Raw genomic sequence first — 17,565 nt, forward strand, 5'->3', positions numbered from 1 at the left:
TGCTACAGTGTGAAGCTTTTTCCATTCTTGTGTGCTTTTTCTCTCAGCTTGTCGTGGTGTTTTTTATTTGCTTATTACTGTTACTTTAAGTCAAGAAATACTAAAAATTTAGGTTATTAACATTAGTTTTATCAGTCCTTATGTTGTTTAATAGACAAATAAAAAGCATTTAACTCATATATGGAATCACCACAATGACACAGCTCATATTTTGTAACTCATACATGGATATTTCTGTTCTTAACAATGAAAACACCACACAAACTAACTTACCTGTTTTTATCTTATTCTTCGTACGTACATATTGTACCAGCACTCTTACTTCAGTTTACTGATGAGTAAGAAAGGACTGACAGGAAACGGAACTGTGAGTCCCCTGTTTTTCCCTCTCCTTCTCTGTCATCATTTTCAGAGTGAGTTGTTGGCTAACACAGGGAAGTAACACAAGTAAGGATATATAGGATTTCTTGGTTATTCTTCTTTCTTAGGACAACGCTGCTTTCTTTCTGTGCTCATAGCAAGTTCTGGTTCAGGTAGAGTATGGCCTCTCAGGATAGTCTCTTTCCCCACCTACTCAGTCTTCCCCGTGTGCTCTCTCTGAGTCTCTCTGACCTTCCAGGCATTGTGGCTCTACCATAGCCCTGTCCTTGGGCCTCTGCTTAAGACTTATATACAAGGAATCAGCAGAGCACATGTTCTGTACATTTCCTCTATGCATGCTCCATTGCCTCATCAGACTTCAATTGCAAGACACAAGATCAAAGATAAAATTATTAAGAACTTCAAGAGAGCAACAGCAGAGTATTAAACCAAGCAGGGCCCATTGCGAGCACTGTGCAGCTGCTCAGGTCACATGCCCATGAAGGCCTCCCTGGAACCCATTCCAAACCCTCCCTCTACCCCCAGTATGAGCTTTTCCCCCCATGAAATATATTAGATTTTTTTTCCTTTCCTAAAGCCTGACAGTATACCCGGGCAACATTTTATTGGCATATGAACCAAGACCTAGTAAGGAATGAAGCATCTTGCATGCGTGGCCCTAGAAGACACAATTCATATATGAGACCACATTTCTGAGAAAGCATTGCTCTTACCTGTTACCCTGAGATACTAGGTATAGTAATGAATGCTGACAAAGAATGGGAAATTTATTTGTCAACACCAGTCATTATATGGGCAACCTTGTATCCCCATTTTCTTTCTAATATTGAGGTCACGTTGTTAAATAGAACATTGCCAAACTGTTCACGGCATCCAAATGTCACTCAGGTATCAGAATTACTATTGTATGAACAAAGGGCACATTGTTTAGTTCAAACCTTCTTTCAGTCCTTTAGAGAGGAAGTGCTTGTTTTTTTTTGTATTGACCATAGATAGCCAACCATTGAGCCTGATGACAAATAAAGAAAAGAGCCAAAGGAGGTAGTTTGCATCTCTTGTGCCCTCCCCACCTAATGACCAACACTTCAGTGCCCTAAAATAGTGTCAGTTGCAATTCAATATTTAACTCTGAGTAAAAATGTGAGCAGTAAACATATCAAGTTTGTTCAGTAATGTTCAAGAAAATAAAACATTTATGAAACAGAGGAGTGGGCACATTGTTAGAATGGATTTGCTTCTCTGCAATCTTTTTGAGCAGTAAATCAATATCAATGGAGAATCAATATCAATGGAATTCTTGTTTGGGGTACCCTTGGCTAAATGATCAAACAGTTGGAACTGTGTAGTGACGGCTCACAGAAGACTGAAGAATATACTATTGTCATACATGATCAAAAAAAAAAAAAGTGAACACAGTAGGGATGTGTTTGGAAAGCACCCTCGGTAACAGTTCAGTCCAGCCCCTTTGTCCTTCCTGGGTTTTCTGGTAACTTCCTCAGCAGGCTAAATCAAATCTGTCAAGTGGAGCCCTTGTCCCGTGGCCACTGCTCTTCCTAGTGACAAGGGACAACTCACCTGCCATCTGCTTTTTCTATCCCTCGTGGGCAATCAGGGGGCCAGTCCCGTGCCTAGAGTGTTGTAAATGGGAAGCTTGCCACATGTTATGTTTACAGTTCCCAAGCCAACTAAAGATTCCAAAATCAAATCATGCTCGGCTGGTAGAAGTTCCCCAGATCGTCAGAACCAAGGCTCTCTCATTCTCCTCCTCAGCTAACTTGTTTCAGGGACGAGATTGCCACATGATGTGCAGCGTGCTTGTTAGGAGGAGCTCACCCTGAATCAAACAGATGGTGGCTTTTTAAAATCAACGTCCACTTCAATAGAACAATAGCCACAGTGGCATTTGCCATCTCTCCTCTCTGGAACTATCAGCATTTGATGGAGAGAACTGAGCTGCCTAAGGAAAACTAATTTTGTACCTCTTCCTTAAGTGAAATTTAGTTTCATTTTCAATTAATGGATATAGTTGATAATACTCTAGCTTCTCCCTTCGACTCTTGACTTCCTAATACCATTGCTAAGTTCTGGTCTCAATTTATACACCTTCAGAAGTGGCCTCTCTCCCTAAAGCTGTAACAATTCTGTTTCTTACTTTTCTGGTAGGATCTTTGGTTCATTTTCCTGGGAAGATCTTTAATTTCCTCTATTTGGTTCTATCTCCTCAAGAAAAGTTTATGAAAAGGAGTCAGACAGTGCCATCTAGTTTATTTTGCCATGCAGAACGAGTGGAAATATGAATAAGATATTCCAAGTGATGGGTCAGTATTTGCTGTTTTGCTCTAAAAATGCACATCACATCTGAGAACCACAGAAGCTTCCACATGGCAGAGAGGACACACACACACACACACACACACACACACACACACACACACACGGTGGGGGTGGGGGTAGAGGTGATGGAGGCATTAAAGGGGCAGTGGGAGGAGTTCTGAGAGAAGGGGAGGGCCTGATCTAAGGCAATGAATGGGAATGGCAGGGGGATGGATGGGATTCCTGTGTAAAACTGCTAGACTAAGTCAGAATGGGGCCTGCTAGATTTGCTGGGGAATGGAGGGTTGTGAGAAGACAGTCAGGGACAGACCTTGCCGGAGCATCATGTTTGAGGAGTAGGCTTAGGAGGAGGAGGTAGAGGTAGAGAGGGAGGCAGAGGAAAAGGAGAGAACAGTGTCATAGAAAAGCGAGGAGCAGAGAAATGAAGGGTTACCTTCAGCAGAGTGGTCAAGCAGGACACACCTTCCTGAAGGGTCTTCTCCATAGCTGATTCTAGCAGTCCCATGTCTTCATCCAAAGCATTGAGTATGATAGGAGCTAGAACTGAATTACCTCAAGAAAAGAAGCAAACATATCATATGATAACAGCTCCGAGAAAAAGATGACACTCCTGGGTGCAATGGAAGTGCTTGAGAATGGGAAAAGCATGGGAGGGGGCCAGAATTAAGAGCCGCCATCAGAATGGAGTCATGCCCCAGATGGGAGGGCATAGACGTGCTTTCCCAAGCCACACTTCTAAACAGGCCCAAAGGCAAAATGTCATTGTGAAGGGATTTGCACCACCCGGTATCAGCTCCCCCATACATTCTACTAAAGGCAACAAGTGTACGAGACATTTGGGATAGGTAACAATATCCTCTTCTCAGAAGACAGAGGAAGCAAAGGAGGGAAACTCTTGCTTTAGATCTGTTCCTTAGCAGTTTGAAAGATGAGATTTGTGACTTTGAATATTGCAGAAGGTAATGACTTTTTACTAGATTTCATGTAAGAGCAGGAGAAAAGCAAGTAGACCTGTACCTTGACGCTTGGGAAGCACGTTTCAGAAAGTAGGGTTCAGATCAAGGAATGGCACATTCCGATGGGTGGGTTGAGACTATAAAAGGGAGTAAGAAATGAGAGATTTTTTTTTTTTTTTGGTGAGGCTTAAATTGTCTCTGAGAGAGAAGGGGAAGCACAGAAGAGCAGCCTGTGTAAGTGCCAGCGTGGGTTCCGATGAGTGCATATTTAACACAGGTGCATCAGTACTGAAACAGGAGCGCCACGCTGCCCTGACAGAAGCGTGCCCTATTAACCTTTACCCCACTTGTCCTCCCATCTTCTTCATATGGGAAGGGACAGAAAAGAGTCTGAAAAGTGTCTGATGAAAACTCAAATCACTGAGAACACAGTAAGAAGGGAAAAAAAGGAAAAAATAACTGGGCCCTGAAAGCAAGGTCCAGCCTTTAAGGCCAGTATATGTCTAGTTGTAGAACAAATTTCCAACAATGGTCTCATATCCATGAGAACTATTTTTTTTTCTTTTGAGAAATCAAGTAAAGTAAAGGATGCACCCGAACTGAAAACAGGAAAATGTTTTCCTTATTTTCAAATAGGACTATATGGATGAATTTTGAAATGTTGCATGGACCCCTTGTAAAGTGTTAGACTAGATTATTAAATAGCTTCTGAGCCTTCAGAAAAGAATGAGTATACAAAGAACAAAATATCCCCAAATATACTCATGGTGTTTGATAAAATTACTATTTTTAGAGAGTAGAGAAAGCTATTTATTTATTTATTTTAAGATTTTATTTATTTGAGAGAGAGAGACAGAGATAGAGCATAAGCAGGGAGGAGAAGGAGAAGCAGACTCCCCACTGAGCTTGATCTTAGGGATCATGACCCCACCTGCCAAAGTCAGACACTTAACAGACTGAGCCACCCAGCAGCCCCTAGAGAAAGCTTTTAAATATAAAATATTAATTTCAGTAAAACACAAGGTAAAGTATTACAGTCATCTGGCAAATAGGAGAGAGAAATCTGGGCCCGGGGAGTTGGGTGACTTCACTCTGGCCAAACATGCAATGCATTAATTCATGGACCACTAGTCGACTGGGCCTTTGTGTCTCTGGTACTGTGTGGGCACCACAACTTTGTCCTACCCTTCTGCCATGCAACAACTTTTTTATCAGTAACTCTCACAGAAGTCTAGACACATGTTTATCAAAATACCATTTGTCAGAAAGCTAAGAGGGTTAACTCAATTGATACAAGGCAAAATAAGAAACTGGGATTATATCAAAAGATGAGACTTGGAGACCTAAACCAACAAGGTGAGATTTAGCAGGGTAGACTAATGCCATGCGCCTGTTAGATGATCAGCTGTGTGTGTACAGGATGGGGATGATGGGGCATGACAGCAGTCCCCGGGAAATATCTGAGGATTTTGCTTAAGCACAGACTTGACCTCAGAGGTGATGCAGGGGCCTACCAGTGTTCTCTCGGACCACAGCCTGAGACACCTGAGGTGCAGGTCACAGAAACAAAGGCATGGTCCCTCTGCTCCTGCTGCCTCAGACTGCACTGTGAACATGGCGCTGCTCCGGGGCCCACACTATCAGGAGAGACCTTGACCAACCTGGACCATGTCCACATAGATCGTAACCACTGCATCTAGAGGTCTCAGGGAACCACTAAAACAAGAAGTTGTTGTTTCAGGAGCGTGTGGATTTTTTAAAAAGGAGACAATGCTACAGAACTGGGACCAATAAACAGAGGCAACCAGAAAGCAGCTTTTAGTTGAAAGCCAGTGTTCAAAAACCAGAGCCGACAAACCAGCTGCCTGCAGGCTGAATCCAGCCCCCAGATGGGTTTTGTTTGAACTGCACTTGGCCTCCAAGATTGAGTTTGTCAGCCTCATTGAAAAATCAGGAGATTTTACATTTTCAGAAATTTAGGATTCTGACTTCTCTTCAAGAAATAGAGCTTCTGACCCCACCGGGCCGCCTTTCTTGCTGGCAGCAGTCAGCCTCCTTATAGGATGTGTGCTCCCCCCGTCACCATAGCTCGCCCGGTCCACATGTGGCCCAGTGCTGAGGCCTGGTGGCAGGCAGCACCCCCCAAGCCCAGCTGGCTTCTGTCTTCAGGATGGGCCAAGCAGGTAGCACGGTGCCTCATCTTTGGTGAGGAATCCGTAAGTGTCACCCTGATGTTTATTACATCACTAGGCTGGAGTTTTAAACCTCTGTTGTCAGAACTGGAACCACACAGCTGTGGACTTAGGTCTCTGGAAGTACTTCTTTTTTCCCATCACAGGTGTTAAAGGTTGGAGACTGTCTTCCCTCCGTGACATGTGGCATGCACTCCTCCTTGTTAAGGCATGGCTCCCTGTAGTTGGGGCTGACCCCCACCTTCGTGCCTGATGGGGCCTGCAAGAAGCACATGGTGTGGGGAAAGTCTTCAAGAAGGGGGACCAAGAAGCCATTTTGCACTTCTTTGCTATAAAGTGACTTATCACTATGAGACAAAAGACCATCCCTTGCAGAAAAGTTAATGTAAATCTCACAATCTGTGCAGAAACCAGGCTGGTGGCAGCGTGATTAGGGAAATAACTTTCTGTTCTGCCCCTCTCGGTTCCATGGCTGTGGGGTCACAGTGTCTCAGAGCCAGTTCTTCACAGGCCTGTGCTCCTTCCTACGGCAGGACCTAAGGGTATGGTGAGCTCCGCTGACCCCAAACACTCCCTTTGTGTCTCTCCTATGGCACAGATCACTAATCCCCCCACCCTGCCCCCCAACAGCCATCTAGGCTTCTGACACTCTCTCTGCCAGACAGGGCCTCCCTCTATCCTCTTCTGTCTTTTGATTATACTACGAGCTGCCCAATAGGGACCTTGTCTCCATTTGGTTGATATCTCTGTCTCATATACCTCCTGGTACATTATGACTCTGACTGTGAAGAAAGAGAGGGAGGGAGAGAGATTGATTTGATAAAAGAAAAAAAAATTGGTACACAGAAACAAAAACAAATCATTATTTTACAAAACTGAATTTTTTCAAAATTGAAAACCTCATTTATCCAAGAAATATGGCTCTACAAAGAGAATATCTGTGTAGGTTTATATAGACATATCCTCAAAATCCCTTTTATTCCACTTCTGCGTGTTTAAGTTTACACCCATATCCCCAACACTCAGAAGAACACGTGGCACATAGCGGGTACTCAGTAACTAGTTTTTGAGCAAACCATATTGGCAAAAATACATACATGATAGTATTCAAGAGAAAAGTGTTAGAATTTTTACTGAAAAACTGGATTCCATGTGTATTTTTCTTGTTAGTGAATGATAGTGTTTTGTGCATATTTTGAATTCCTTTGCATTCAAAGTAATAATCCATTCATCACCACCCTAAAAAGGTATTGAAGAACATCATGTGAAAATCCTGACAATTAGAATGGTGACTTTATAGTTGGTCTCAAAATTAATGGAATCTTCCGGAGAACCATGAAAAGTAGATTTCCAAATCCTAGGGATGTAGTTGTGGGGTTTTTTTTTTCTTTTTTTTTTTTTAACATTCTTAATTGTATGTAAATTTTATACACGTAAATAAAACGCCTGCAATGCCTAAGGGAAGCTTTCCGCATGTCTGAGACCTGGAGCAGGCTGGGCCCTGGCTGCACATGCAAATACTGACAGCTGAAGTCACTTGTTGGAAAGTCCGCAAACTCTGGTTACAGCTGCATTTGTCAGTAGCTTTAAGGGAAGTGTAATCAGCCAGAGAGATTAATTTGCATCTCAATTAGAAAAGAGTAGAGAGGAAGCACTAGGGTCTGGTGCTGGAAGGTTGTGGAAGAAATCTCACCAAGCACAAAAGCCTCCCTCGCTCCGTCCTCCAGCTGAGTGGAGGACAATATCTGAGGTTTCGTTTCCATAGGGACCAGAAGCCTGCTGGGCCCCAGAAGAATCTCCAGTTTGCACCGTAATCATTTGGTCATGATGACACAAATTCCACTGTTGTTCCCAAATACATTTTGCTATTAGAAAGCTGTTAGAAAAATGGAAATGGTCATCATGTCAAAAGCATGCAAGAGGGTATTTGCTGACCCTACGTACCTTTTTCCATAGTGCTGCTACAATTTCTAGGCATTTAACATTTGTTCATGTCTGAATATTCAAAGAGCAAAAGGTCATTCCATAAATGGCAATATTTCTTTAGCATTCAGATGGTTACTTTGGGAATGACACAGCTTCAAAGGGAGCCCATTATTCCTGATTCTCCCACACTCTTCAGTAGTAGGCAAACAAGATTATGAATTTAAAAACAAGGCGAGGAAGAAACATAGTCTTTTGGCCATGGAGCACAGAAAACTTCTGAAAATTAATAGTCCTTTTTATAATCCTGGCGAAACAGAAAGAGGTAGCCGTAACCTGAACTTTAAAGAGCATACTGCAGTATTAATTTAAAATTTTTCCTTCAGATATTATCTTGTCATTTTCACAAGCTTCTACATTTATAGCCAACAGGTCCTTTGTTTTCAGAGAAGTTCATCATAATTTTCAAAATTCTGTACTTGAATCTAGTAAGAGCTGAGACTGTCTGAATGATTTATCTATGCCAGGTTACTCTGCCATAACCAGGTAGGGCTCACCCTTGGCATTTTTGGAGGAAGACTTTTATTTCTAGTTTATTTTGTTCTGTCTCAAATAGTTAATTCATTGGCTCCAGCTTCAAAGTGAGAAAACAAAAAAGTGAGGAAAAAACTGAATCCTACATTTCAAACTGTTGAATGAAACTGAATTCTTAAAAAAAAAAAAAAAATCAGGGTTTTAAATTAATCTTCCCATTTTGGAAAGGGGAAAGAAGCAAGTTTTCTAAGGACAGTCTCTTCCAGTGCCCACAGACTGAAATAACACATTGCAGCGAGACATCAGAACCTCTTAATCCAACATTAATCAAATTTCAGTTTACTAATTATCAGTCCCATTTTGAAAGGAGCATAATGCCATAAACAGCATCCGCAGAACATTTAGTAGACTCTGGGATTATAAGCAATATATTTGAAAGTGAGACTTTCTGTTATTCAAATCTCCAAAAAGGATAATACATGCCTTATTATAATAAGAGATTGTGCAAAGCCAAAGAAGGACAAAGCAGGCAAGTCCAAATGGTGATCCCTTCTGTGCCCGTCTGCCTTAGTGTATGCAGCGAGCTCCCTGCAGGTTTCTGAGCTAGAGTAATTTGCAACACACTCAAGTAAATTTTTTAATCAAAGCAGAATACTTTTTTTGGTAACCTGTGGGTGAGTGCAAGCCAAATGCCATCATTGTTAGCTTCCAAAGGGTGTTTTTTCTAGTTTACTAATGTCGAGTTTTACCAAACTCTAAAATTTGTACTTTGAATGTTGTGCTTTAAATATGTTCCTGGGGTCCTGTGCTTTGAAAGTATTTGACTTTATTCTCTGAGACTCAATATATTGAAACCAGTGGGGCCGGGGGCCAGGAAGGATGGGAGCTCTGAGGATCAGTGCTAATGCCCGCCCCTCTTCTCTTCCGCTTCCCCTCCCACCCCTGTGATCAGGTGTCCAGTGAGCAAGCCACTAGGGAGTGAAGATTCATTTTAATGTTTACGTTGTATTTTGCACATGCCTTTAACCTAGCCAACTTGAGAAGTACACAACTGCTTTAGTTTCCAACTGAGTGGCATGTTTCCAAAATGCCACGGTATTTTAAATAGACACCACCTTGGACGCTGCTCCTCATTACTTACAAACCCACATCGGATATTATGTATGTCCAGATGATCTTGTCACTTTTATCAGAGTCACAAAAATGAAGTAAATACAATACTTAGAGGCTTATGATGCTTATCTCCAGCTGATTTCTTCTAACACTTAAGTTCAGTTTTCAGTCTTGCTAATTTGGTCCTAGGACATACAAGAGTACAGAATTTGTGTCCCTCTGCCGTGCCCTCATTTAAACTCTCCAATACAAAGCTTTGGTGTTAATCCATGAGTGATCAGTGAAGGGGCTGCCTTCTAAAAACTGAGGGTCTGCTTGTCATGGGACAAGCCAGCCCTTAAGATGCCAAGCCCCTTTGGTTTTCCCTTCATTTGCCTATGAAGTGGGATATAAGTATATCAGTGCATCCTGGCTTTGAGGCAGATGTGTGCCTGGAAGTGCAAGTCTCATACCTCCACAAAGGGTAGGCAGGCTCACTAGCTGATGGGATTCTGAATTTATAAGCAGAGTTCCAGAATTCCCCCAGGGCCTACTTTTCAAAGGCAAATTAGTATGTTTGCAACTTGATCCCTGGGCAACTTTTGACAGTTGTTCTAAGAATAATAAAACAGATGGACAGAATAGATTTTGGGGTCTCCATCCAAACTGCCATCCTCAGTGGAATTTAAAGAAGGCGTGGAATTGATGGGGGGAGCTGCTGCTACTTATCATTATGTTCTGCCTTTAACATCCCAGAACCATAATGTTCTCCCAGAAGAAGATGAAAATTGTCCTCACATTATATTTTCCTGGTGAGAGTTCAGTTTCACTGTGATTAAAAAAAAAAAAAAAAAAAAAATATATATATATATATATATATATATAGGATGTGTGTTTCCTTCATATATTCAGAATTAAAGGATTAAAATTAAATGAATTGAAATTACATTTATACTACCAAGAAACCAATCTTAATATGAATATGAGAAGAAATGTAAATGAGCTTTAACTTTAGCGGGTATTTTCACAGGATTTTTGACTCCTTTAAATAAAGAAGAGCCTCTTTAGAATGTCTTAGAAATACTGTCTTCTCATTAATTTGGGAAAATAGAATTTAGGCCTAACAGGATAAACATTCTATGCATATAACAACATATATGCACACCAGAGGTCTGTATCAGAAACCAGCATTTAACTTATCTGCATGAAGATTATTTCTGTATTTATACACTCTCATTTTGTCAAGCAAATGTCTCTCTCTATAGTTGTGCAGAAACACTTCACATAAAGTCCACTTTCTGTAGAATTTCAGGCTTCTCTTAGTGTTGGTTTTAACTCACATCAGGTCAGAATGGACATTCTTACCTTCTAATATATTGGCATCCTCTGAGATAAATTTACTTAATCTTTTCATTGCTCCTTTTCTCCTTTCTCTGGATTCATTAGCCCCAGGTATCACATGTTAGGCGGTAAAGATTAGATAAGGGAGCAGATCAGCTGTGCTTTTGGGGTCCCAGAGCTGCTCCAGCGACATGCACTAGGGGCCCCCCAATTTACTCAGTGGGTTGTCATATTGACCACTGTTTTAACTACTACCGATCATAAAGGAGAGCAAACTTCCTTCCCCCCCCGCCCCCCCCAAAGCCACTTGAAAGCACCTTAAACCCTTTGTCTAGATCTCCTGTGAGGCAGTTACCAGTGACACAGTGGCAGGGGACCCTCCAAGCTTCTGTTTTCACTGAGAAGCATCTGAGGACATTCTCTCTCATCTGTCCTCAGCAGCAATTTTCCGACAAGCACCCAATAAAGTGTAAGGTGTGTCTTGCAGTCATAGTGCTCAGATTAGCAGGTGATGTATGGTAGCCGGCCTCAGACAGACGTCTGTTGGGTAGTTTCAATTTTATTTTAAATAATAACTGGTTCTTTGGCTTTGAACAAGTATCTTTACCTCTGGCAGTTTCCTTATCTCTAAAATGAGGACCATAATCCCTCAAAGACAGATTATTATTAGGATTTATGGAATGAATATATATATTCATTCCATTCATACACACACACACCCATACACACACACACACATAAAATTAATCCACACAACATAATGGAAATGTAGCTGTTTCTTACCTCCCCATCACCCCGCCCTGGTCCAGGCACCCCCTTCGTGGGCCAGTGTGGCAGCCTTCTAGCAGTCTCCCTGCTTCTCTCTGCTCTCCGTGGAATACTCTCCAGTAGCCAGAGCTCTCCTCCTGAAATAGAAATCAGAGCATGCCAGAACTCAGAACTCTCCAGTTACTTCACCCACAGAAAAATCCGGAATCCTTACAAGGATCCACAAACATATTCCAGCCTCAGGAACTGCACGCTGTGCAAGGAATTATCCCTGCTCCCCCCAACATCTGCACAGTTCACCCTTTCCCTTCCCTTAGGTCTCTGCTCAGCAGTCACTCATCAGAAAGTTTTCTGTCAGCATGCCCTCGGGCAGTCTCACCAGTGTCCTCCTCAGCATTTATCGCTTACTTAATGTCTCTTTCTCCTACTAGTATATAAAGGGCATGAGAGCAGGAACTTTGTTTTGTTCTCCGCTATCTCCCCCACCCCTAAAGGCCAGGATGAGACCTGGCAGGAGAAATGCATGCCTGTTGCATGGGCAAATTGCTAGGAGAGGAGGGCCCGCACCTGCATATTCTTTATATCCAAGAGCAGCCGCCCCATGCTCCCAGCAGAGGAGAGCAAGTCAGGTCCAGACTGCCGCTCGCACCTGGTTACTCCATGTTCCTCCCTCCACCCACGCTGGTGGTGTGGCTGTGGCAAGCGCTGTAGGATGCAGAGATGAGTGGCCTTGCCCTTAAGAGGCTTCCCAGCCAATACGGCAGTTGTGACTGTGACAGAGGCTGGAATGTGACCCTTGCTCTAGGAGAGACCTGCAGTTAGTGCCCAGTGTGTATTTGTGGAGTCACTGAACACAGAAAATCAGAAGGTCATGGGAGCTCTGAGGGGAAAGCTTATTTCTGGTAGCATCTTCAAACTGTTCACATAGTTTTGCGTATCTCTTTATATGTATGCCATCTACAACTCGAGGCCAGAAATTGCAGGTTTGGTTTTTTTTTTTTTGCCTCTTTTACAGAAAGATGGCCATAAGCTGATTAGAATTGATTACATAAATGCCCATAGCCTTATTCCAGGGTGCGGAGGCAGTTTTTCAGTATTTGAGGTTCTTGGTGAGCAACCTTTCATTGTCAACCTAGACAGCCACTACTCAGTCCATCGCAGAGCAAAGGGTGGTGGTCAGCCTGAACGGTCCTCCCTTCAGTGGCTGAGGATACCCACCTTGAACCTACTTCTAACTCTGTCATCTCTCATCTTTTTCTTACTACATATCCCATCAAAAGACAGGAAGGAAGGAAGGAAAGGAGAGAGAAAGAAAGGAAGGGAGGGGAGGGAGGGAGAAATGAAGGAAGGAAACTTGTAATCATGCCATTGAACCATATGCATATTGATTTATTTTAAAGTATGCACAGGTTCTACTATAATATTTTATGACATTATACTCAATTGAGAATTTGAAAGGATGTGCTGAAGATGAATGAAATGAATAATAATTTGAATTATTTTATATTTAATAGTATAAAATTATTTTACTTTTATTAAGATATAAATAGTATTTTAGTAAGAGCAATGGGATTAAATGTTATTTTTATAACTTTGATTTTATAATAGTTCTGTGATTCAGGGATTCTGAGGAGTCCCTCTAAACTCAGTTTGTTTTAATACTTGGTTTTATAGCTGTAAACAAAACTTGCAAAGATACATAGGCCTTGGGGAGCAAAAGATCATTGTTTTGGCCTACTGACGCTCAATCTTAGCCACTGATTCTGTGAAGATATGTATTGGCATTTGACAGGAGATTTCCACCTTCCATGAGGTCATATTAGTTGCTGATTATATTTTTCAACAAAGAGATTGAAAATGCAGTCAGGTCTTCCTTGGGAAAGTTAGACACAGTTCATGAAATTGTGAGGTTTTTGGTAGTACAGAACAGAGAGCTTTCTGGAAACAAACCATCTTCAACAGTAAACTCCCAGGCTGAAGGCATCATTTTCCAGCATTTCTTGTCAAGATCTTCTCTCTATGACATATTTCCTTTATAAGCAGTGACTCTCTCAATGTCAGAATGTTACTTTGAGGGAAAGGTAGGGTCATTTTTCCTAGAATAATGGCTAAGGATGTACTGTTGACCAACCATAGCCTCCTGGCTTTGTTTCCTGCTTCCAGTCCTGCCTCTGCCCAGGAGGACAGTCAGCCCAGCAGCCAGAGCCAGCCTACTAAAATGTGGGTCAGGTCATGTCACTGTCCTATCCACAGCCTCCAGTGGCCCCCCACCTCACTCAGAGTCAAGGCCTGAGTCCTGCCAGCAAGGCCCGAATGCTCTGTGCCCTCTGCCTGAACCACTCTTCCCCAGATGTCTACTGGGCTTCTTCCCTCATTCCCTCTCTTGTGCCTCTAGCCTCTGGGGGGCATAGTGGCCCCACACCTGCACATACCTGCCCACCTTCTCCCGCAGCACACCTGCACCCTTTATTTTCTCCACAGACTTCATCATCCACTAAGCTACTGTATAAGTCACTTACTCATTGTACTCATTTTGTACCCCCTGCATAAGGGCAGGGATTTTTTGTCTGTTTTGTTCCTTGATGGCTCCAAAGGTGATAGTTGAAATATTTAACTGTGGGCATCACAAGGGCAGCAGCAGACACTGGCCAGGATGCTGCCCAGGCTGGTGCTTTCCAGTGGTGCTTTCCATCCAACCCTGGATGCAGCCTCAGCACCTGCCACAGAATAAACATTTGTTCAATAAATACTTGTTAAATGAATGAATAAATTCAGCCCCTTGTCATTACAGAAGCAGTCACCAAATTTAGAACATTTGTCCTTCTATGAAAAAGATGAGTAATTCATCTTTATGTTGAAGAGCTTTAATAAGAACTTTCCTGTGAGATCAAGAACAAATGTTTGTATGGTACGAAAGATTTTCATGGTCATGACCTGCTTCAGTACAATGTATTTGAAAGGTGGTCCCATTTATAAGATAATAAAATTCAGAACTTCAGTATAAAGGGTCACGTAAACAGCGATACATCGCAAGGTATTAAGAGTGAATAAGGGAGTCCCCTCCCCCGCCCCTTGTCTCACCCTTGGGACTGGTCCTGACCCTGGACCGTCTAATAGATGATGGAGCTAGAACAAGAAGGGAGCCTGGTGTTAAGTCTCGGTAAACATGAATATTCTTCATAATTTTAGATACAAAAAAAACATATAAATAGATATCTGAGCATTGTCTTGTCACCTCCCACTTTGGAAACCTGCAAGATAAAGTCTGAAGACTTGTGCAGAGTTTTTAAAATTTATTTATTTATTTAAGAGTGAGTGCTGCAGCACAAGTTAGGGGAGGGGCAGAAGCCGAGAACCCCAAGCAGACTCCCTGCTGAGTGCAGAGCCCACTCAGGTCTCCATCCCATGACTGAGGAGATTGTGACCCGAGCTGAAACCAAGAGTCAGACACTCTAACTGGCTGAGCCACCCAGTTGCCCCAAGTGCAGAGGTTTTTTAACTGAGAGATGGTAGAGAGAGGACCTCCCATGGGGCTGTGGGTTGACTGGGCTTAGCTGGGTGATTCAGCAGCCTCCCCATCTAGCTAGCTTGGGTCTTTTCACGGCAAAGTAACCGAGAGTGGCTACTCTGGGCTCCTAGACACCCAGGTAGAAGGCTTCAGGTTTCACAGTTCAACCTTGGAAGTCCCAGAACTATTGGCCAAGGCAGGTCCCAAGATTCAAGGGAAGAGAATCCACCTGCAGAGGGGAGCAGCTACCTATCTATGCAGGGAGGGCAGGAGGCCAATGGACCTCTCTGCTGTCTTCCACAGTGGCTGTGTTGCTGACCACACAGGGCAGGGCCCATTCTGATGCACCTGCTCTCTCAGCTGGAGAGCGCGCTTCTTGAAGGCAAAGATTGGTCTCACTTGCCTTTCAGTCTTCCTGCATCCAACATAATAAGAACTCAGTAGGGGTTATTTAAATTAAAATCTGAAATGCAAACATTTTAAGGAATTTCTAATTAAGGGAAAATAGACTCTAGCACCATTTATTTAATTACACCATAAGATGTCTTTATGCCTGCATAAGCGGAAATGACTTATAATGGATACCAAAAAGAGAGAAGTGATTTAAATAATGACTGCTTAGGCCAAAGAATTTAATCACAAAAGCAGTAAAGTTGAGTTCACTGTGCCTCCATGTCCACAGAAACATACATTTAAAGGTTGCATTTTGTTCTTAGCTTGACTTCTTTGGGTACCTTATTTTCATTTTAATCTGTCCTTATTAATCTTTTATTTAATATTACATTACTTTTGAGAATCATGAACTATGATGGATCTCATAATTTTACTTGACTTTTGAGATGAGATTATGTTTTTGTGCCTATAGAAGTTTGTCTCCATGAAAATCTTTTGAGAATCACTTATATTATTGAAATTTCTTTACGTGGAATGTCTGCTTGGGCACCCCCCTCCCCTTTTTTTTTAAAATGATCAACCATAAGTGGGGGAGTGGTCAACTCTTAATGGGGAAAAGGTTTTTATCTTTTGTAGCAAGAGCTGTCCTTCTGGCTTTGGTGAACCTCTCAGACATTAGAGGGACATTTTTGAAGCTGCGTACACATTGCTTTGACAGTTTTTTGATGTGGCCTCTGGCAGCTCTCTGCAACAGTGGTGTGTCTGCCTTGGAAGTATACACCATGCCATGATTTTTTTTTTTAAAACCTGAGATTTCATGTGGCCTCTTTGGCTTCTCTGAGAGGTATTGTGACCGGCTAACAGGAGAGAAAGTGGCCTTGAGACTGGCATTTGGCCTGGTTCCCCTATCTCTCTGTGCCCTGATGCAAAGCAGAGTAACTCTCCTAGGTGGTGTGAAGGAGTGCTGACCCTCATTTGGAAGCGCAGCCCCCCGCCAGAGCTAATCAATACTGAAGCTGTCTGTCTCTGCCATTTACCTTCCTTTCGCACAGCACAGCGAGACCCTTCTGCAGGGAACGATCGATAGCTCTAATCTGCGGCAGCCTGCAGCAAGTCATGCAAGGCAGAGTGCTTAGGTGACATTACACGGGACTGTGGAGGCGGCAGCTTTATGGCTCAGATTCATAGCACCCTTGCTAGGGGCACATTCCATTTGTAATGTGTGCATCTTACTATCTCTTACATGGATCATCATTCCTCTGAAACGTGATTCAGGAAGATGGACTACTTGGGACAGTGTGTGTGTGTGTGTGTAAATTTCAGGCACATATTTTGCTCCCTTCCAACGTCTACCAATTTTGTCCTGTGCTGATCCTGATAGTTTCATCTACTCTTGAGACTTGGGCTGCAAGTATTTCTTTTCTAGGAATTTTTTAAATATCCATTTTTTTTTTTTTTAATCTTTGAAATCCCAGTGACTAAAGAGCATTCTTATTCTAGCAACTGCCTCCCCACAAAAGATCAGTAGAAGATACTAAACATTGTGTGTCACTCTAGTCTTTGGATGGCTCTGAACTGTGAGGGGCGTAGGCCTGAATACCTGGCTCTTCCAGGTCCACTGAGACCAGGGACGGGGGAGGGAGTGCCTCTGCCTGAGGGTCTGCTCTCAAACTGCTCATGGGCATCATCTGTAAGCAGGGTGGGAGTCAGGAAAAGCCCTTCCATTTCTCCACCTCGATTTCTGATCCTCATTTAGCATGTCAAGTAATCCTGATTTTGTCTGTGGAACTTTGGCTGCAACAGAAAATCGAGAGCTGATAATAAATATACGGGAAACAACAAATTCAAATCAGGGTCAAGACTGATCACTGTGCAAGGCCACCCTGCCAGGAGCAGACAGCCAGTGGCAACAGAGCCGAGGGTCTAATGCCTGCTGCATGTGAGAGCCTCAGCAGCTGCCGGCCAGAGAACTACAATTTCCTCCATGAATGCACATTTCCAGATTAAAACGTTCTTGAAATCCTCATGAGTTCCATGCTGTATTTTGCACAAAGTTCCTTAGGATGTTTGTCATTGTACTTCTTTAAATTCAAGTTTATCTCTCCTGGTCTGTAGTCTTTTTGTCAGTCTTTATAGCCCTTTA

At 42.6% G+C, this 17,565-nt stretch overlaps 1 protein-coding gene across 23 annotated transcripts in view; it reads left to right on the forward strand.

Annotated features, from left to right (window-relative positions):
* The window catches only part of RALGAPA2 (Ral GTPase activating protein catalytic subunit alpha 2), a 328,431-nt gene that overhangs the window by 247,956 nt on the left and 62,910 nt on the right, over positions 1 to 17,565 (forward strand). For 5 of the 23 annotated variants that reach the window (XM_082743138.1, XM_082743141.1, XM_082743121.1 and 2 more), the window contains one exon: positions 17,179 to 17,445. The exons of the other annotated variants lie outside the window; for them this stretch is intronic. The gene's annotated coding sequence lies outside the window, so the exon portion shown is untranslated. Of the gene's footprint in view, positions 1 to 17,178; positions 17,446 to 17,565 lie in introns of those variants that run through there. 23 annotated transcript variants of the gene reach the window in all.

Source organism: Mustela nivalis (genome assembly GCF_964662115.1).
Source record: "Mustela nivalis genome assembly, chromosome: 8".
Lineage (NCBI taxonomy): Eukaryota > Metazoa > Chordata > Mammalia > Carnivora > Mustelidae > Mustela > Mustela nivalis.